This window comes from Gopherus evgoodei, chromosome 19 (genome assembly GCF_007399415.2).
Source record: "Gopherus evgoodei ecotype Sinaloan lineage chromosome 19, rGopEvg1_v1.p, whole genome shotgun sequence".
In the NCBI taxonomy this organism is placed as follows: domain Eukaryota; kingdom Metazoa; phylum Chordata; order Testudines; family Testudinidae; genus Gopherus; species Gopherus evgoodei.
In genome coordinates this window covers 8,913,254-8,919,090 of record NC_044340.1, presented here as the reverse complement: position 1 = coordinate 8,919,090, position 5,837 = coordinate 8,913,254, and positions in this window count along the sequence as shown.

Genomic DNA, 5,837 nt, shown 5'->3' with positions numbered 1-5,837 from the left:
TTTCAGTTGGCACTTGATGGTACCATAACCAGGTAGAGGGCAAGCAGTAGAAATAAGAAGCATTTATGGCTTCCTTCACTAATATACACACTGAGAACAGCTGGAATTGGGCATCTCATCCTACTACAACAGCCCCCTTCAGGCTGAACGATTCCAGAGCGCGCTATCAATTATGCATACAGGAAGCATCCTCCTCACTCCACACCCACCACTGAAAAGCAGCCACTTCTGGAGCAGAATGGAGAAGCAAGTTAGCCGTACACTGTGTTATGTCTCTGGTTTTAGAGTGCTCCTTCAGGGCTAGCCTACCACGTGGCCATCCTTCTTGTAGGGAATTTGCAAACCGCTCTGGATAAAACAAAAGCCAAACTGAAGCGCTGTAAAAACAAACTGAACTCAAATCTTTGCTTTCCGAGGGCTTTGCTGTGCATGTTTTCCTTCCCGCGCAAACTGGTTTTCACCAGGACTATAAACAAATACCACAAGCATAGGCTGATCTGACTACATTCGCATCCTGGCTTGAACAAGGACTTAGCAGAAGTGTGTCCCCCCCAAAGCCTGTTTTGGATGTTTAGCCAACTCTCTGAGGTTTTCCCACCAGGTGGTTAAAGCCCCCAGCTCTCACTTTTAAGTGCAATATACCCTGGTTTACTGCTGAAGGCCCTTTTTCTCCTCATCAACTCATCCCTAGCAAGACTGCCTTGCTCAAGGCACCCTCTGTGCTTCTCATTCATTAGCACCAATCAACAGCCAGATCTCAGCCAACCCGCTGTAGATTCTGCGGTCATGATGGTAGGCGATGACCTGTTGGTGAGAAGTGACAGCTTGACTGGGTCAGGCTCGCAGAAGCACCACAAATAGCAAGAGAAAGAAACTCTTGTTGGGATTAAAAGGCTAAGCAAGGACATGGGAAGTACACAGGAAGAAAGTAGGGCTCCGTTTGAGGAACTTTCCCTGTGAAGAACATTTCAAAATCATGGACGGCTAGTGACCCAGCTGTTGGGGGAGGCCGCAGTGCCCCCAGGCCTGATGTGCCGGATGGCCACTCCCAGCCCCAGAGCACCGGCTGGCTGCCCCCAAGAGGAAATATCCCTTCCCCTCACCCCCAAAAAATGCTTGTGTTAAAGGAGGAAAATTTCTGGAAGACAAATCCAGAACCCAGTCTAGAAGTATCTGGCCCCTTATGTTCAGAGAACCATCAAATTCTCATTTCTGTGGGTATTCACCCACAAAAGCTTATGCTCCAATATGTCTGTTCGTCTATAAAGTGCCACAGGACTCTTGGTCACTTTTTATCAAATTCTTAGTTTTGTTAAATTTAGTTTTTTCCAAATTCTTATTGTCCTCTCCAATATTAATCCAGTGTGATCACCTATGATTGTAGTAACAATACTTAGTAGCAGCATTAATTTGTCCACTGTGGTTCCATGGCTTTACAGAGCCCATTCACACTTCCCTACAGTTTCCACATGTTACTGTCATTAGCTGAAAGTCCAGCAAGCTGTATATCTTTTTAGACAATGTCTTTTCCACCTTTGGGATGGACTTTAAAAGATCTCAACCTCCTTTGCTAGAGTAGACCCATCCAGGCAACTAGTGCAGTGAACTTGAATTGTATCCGGCAGCTAAGTGTTACTACCATGGGTCTGAGTTCTACAGGCTGGCAGCACAGCATCAGGAGTGAATGTAGCTAGGGGAGGGACTCATTGGAAGAGGACAGCACACCACTGGAAGGAGACATCCTTAGGAAAGTCTCACTCAGCCCATGGGAGCCCCCTACAGACATGTTCTCTTGGGCTCTGATCACCTCCTCCTGTGAAGATGACCTGGACATGTAAGAAGAAAGAGAAAGTGAACCCACAGAGTTTTACTTCACTAGCTTTCATGGTAAGAGTTTAACTGGAGAGAAAGACTAAAGGGCCTTTATCAAGTTAGCAGCACATTGCCTCAAGCTACCAATTTGCTGCATTACTATGGGCAGATTTGCAGGTGAAGTAGATATGAGAGGGGAAGGAAAGTTGAGAGCCAAGGATGACTCTCAACTATAGAAAGCAGAAGAAAAGTCAGTGGTAAGGAAGGAGACAATTGTTCTTGATCAGAGTCCTTTTGCCCTATACACTCTCTTAAAGACATTTAACAGAAGGAAGTTGAAATGAAGCCACAAACTTCTTTGATCAAGACTAGCAGAGAAGATGGCCTCAGAGGAGTTATTAAAGGTTTCCAAACTACAATGCAATGGATCATCTCTGTCTAAGTGGCAGATAGATGTGAAGGTAGAAGTCAGGGAACCAAGAGAAAAGGTAGATCATTGAGAGTACAAGGCAGAACAAGTAACCTGGTGAGATACCCTTGGAGCAAGCGAGAACCTAGTGCAGAGAGACTGCTTTGATAGGGAAGCGTGGAACTATGCAAGAAGGAACTAGAATGTTTCCATTGCTACAGAAGCTGGCTGATAGAAAGCAATAATTCCATAGCAAAAATGAAGGAAAGCAGTGAATGAGTCATCAGCTGTAGAGAGAAAGTATCCATTAACTACCTGCTCAAAATTTAAAGAGACACACACAACACAGAAGTCAAGCTGCAACATTGTTTAATTCAATATGGACAAATTCTATTCTCAGTGACTCTGGTTTAAGTCCAAAGCAACTGCCCTAGTTCCAGATTCATGTGTGTAACTGAGAAATTGGCTGATTTGACATCAATGGAATTGCACAGAGTGTAAGAGCAGGCTTTGGCCCTACCGGAACAAATTAATCACTGGAGTAACTCCATTGACTTCAGTGGATTAACACAGGGGGAATGAATTTAGCTAAACAATGTCGGTAAGGGAGATAGAGTATCAAAACCATCTGCAACTATTTGGAGTGTGTAAACACCAAGGAAGGAGCCAGGGTTAATGAGGAGTAATGGGATGAAGTTATGCACAGGGAATTGTAGGCCAGTCATCAGAGCAGGTTTCCTAATGAGGAGATCTGTTTGGCAGTGGTATAGTCCCCCAAGGGATCCGATTATTATTGTAATTAATTAATTATTTGTATAACAATAGTGACAACTCAGATCAGGGCCGCATGGTGCTAGGCGTTGTACAGATAGTAAAAGAGAGCCCCTATCCTAAAGAGCTTCCACTATATATAGACAAAGAAATGAAATGACCTGCCCAAATTCACCTAGCAAGTCAGCGTCAGAGCTGGGAATTGAACACAGGCTTCCTGAGCAGTGATCCATCCACCTGACAACACTGGATGCCTGGGAGCCCCTGTTTAAAATAGGGTAGGTCAAAGCAGTGAAGACCCCACACTGTAGTGTGAATGTAGGTAGGGGAGGGACTTATTGTAAGGTGACAGGACATCATTGGAAGGAGACATCCTTAGGAAAGTTTCCCTCAGCCCATGGGAGCCCCCTACAGACATATTCACTTGGGCTCTGACCTCCACCTCCTCCTGTCAAGATACCCTGGACACGTAAGAGGAAAGAGAAAGTGAACCCACAGTTTCACTTCACTAGCTTTCATGGTAAGAGTTTAACTGGAGAGAAAGACCAAAGGCCCTTTATCAAGTTAGCAGCACGTTGCCTCCAGCTACCATTTTGTTGCATTACTATGGGCAGATTTGGAGGTGAAGCAGATGTGAGAGGGGAGGAAAAGTCCTGCATTGGCCAGGCATCTACTAGGTGGTCTCTAACATCCCAGAATTAATGAAACTAATGAACTCTTCATGATACATACTTACCATTTTTTGACCAGCTCTACCTAGGACCAGATGACTTTAAATTAAGAGTGGAGGCCTTTCTGGAAGATGCTTTAGCCGAACACAAGCTATTGGGCTCAATACAGAGAGGAAATTCTCTGGCCTGTGTTATACAGAAGGACAGAGTGGATGAGCTAACGGTGCCTCTGACCTTAAAAAATCTGACTGAATCTATGACTTCCCTGGCTGAGCCTAGACAGAGCAGTGACGGTACTTCAGGGCCACAGAGAGCCAGCAGCTCTGTCCGTCCCTTTTGAAAATACCCATGGTTTAACTCTTCCTCCTCCCCAAGCAGCCATGGCTGAAGGGCCTTCTCTTCAGGAATGGCTATGAGCAACGTTTCTATAGCTGGGCTGGTCATCTTCCTTGATCCTAGAGCAGTCTGTTACTGCACAACCCTAGTCAGGTGCTTGTGCGGCTGCACGCAAAGATTGACTTGCAATGCGAATTAGACACAATCACTTCTGGAAAATGGGACTTGGCTTCTAAAGGCTTGTCTATATGGGATGTTAGTGCATGGCAAGCCTGCATGTGAATCTACAACACACCAGCTTGCTGCATAGTAATGTCTCATGTACACAAGCCTTCAGTCACACAGGCACTTTTGAAAACTTTACCAGTCAGTGGGCTTTACTATGGATTCACACGGACACAACTCAGAGAGGGCTGAAATGGGGATGAGCAAGTGTAGATTGTTGCCTGAAATGGGGGCATCTTCAAATCAATTTTAGCAATGATTTTTAATAACAATGGGCCAGATTCTGCTCTCGCTACACCTGCTGCGAATCCAGAGCACCACTAATGAAGTCAGTGAGTAAAATTTTCAAAAGCATGTAAGTCATTTAAGCACTTTTGAAAATGTTATCTAGTAGAGTTACCCTGGTGGAAGAGAGATGGGAATATGAGCCCTTGTCTTTCACGGTTATGCGTCTTTCCAGGAACATGGCGTATACTATAAATAAGAAACCCCTTTACGTCTGTAGGCTGATATTGTCAAAGCCTTATGGGCGATTTAGAGGCTTGTTTCCCATTCATTTGAGTGGGCCTCAAAATCCTTTAGGCATCTCTGATAATCTCAGCTGTAATTCTTTCAGTCTTTTGCCTAAAGAGAAACGCATTGGTTTTCCTTCCCCTCCCACTTTCCCTTTTCAAGGCTTTTCCTCTGATTTTAAGTATCACTGGATCCCGCTTGGGGAACAGAAAGTAAGCAAAGCCCAAGGCAGGGTACTAGACTAGGAGGTGGTCACCAGGAGCTTTGGAATGTGTGTGTGTTTGGAGTAGAAGATGAGGATATACATGCCTGCTAAAGACAAAGTGATCTTCCAATTACTTACAGGCGAGAGGTTCTCTGAATATTTTTGTGCTTTGCAGAGGTCACAGAGAGTTGAGTACTCAGTAACTCAGCTTGCCAGGTGGAGCCCTGCACAGCAAGCCTGGGAGCTATCCCCAGCATGCGACAGAGTGGCGTCAGCTGACTCTGTCTGATCTGATTCCTGCTCTCCCATCAGCAAATGCCACAAACTTGGCATGAGTGAGTTTTGCTTTATTTTAATTGCACACAGAGGAGCAGGACGTGTTGGAAAGTGGGATAGGAGAGGAGGTGGTGGGGGATGCTTCAAATAGGCCGTGGTGCTATCAGGCCCTGCAGAGGGCAGTGAAATGGGATCTGCAGCGTGGCTACCGTACCATCTATGGACTTTGTTCACCTGGCTCCACAAACCGTGTCCAGAGGTATTTTGAAAATGCTGCCTGGAGACTTGGAATCAGTCAGGGATCAGGGTCTTTCTTAGGGGCAGGGTTAAGGGACTGGGGTAAGGGCCTGTTTCCCATTGTTTTGGCTGTGAAAAGTAACCTTAACGGTTCTGCAGTCAGAAAGGGCATGCACTCAGGACAACCCCAACTCGCGTGTATCATTGCGGCATGGGACTCTGTCTCTACAGGAGATGTCTTCTTCTTCTCACACAAAGCAGGGGCAGAACTACAGGAGACTGTCTCAGAGTTCAGATCCAGATCTGAAATGCTCCCAGACATTTGGATGGGAGGGGTTGGATCTGGACTTCAGTCCATCTTTATTCTCACATAGTTTGGGTA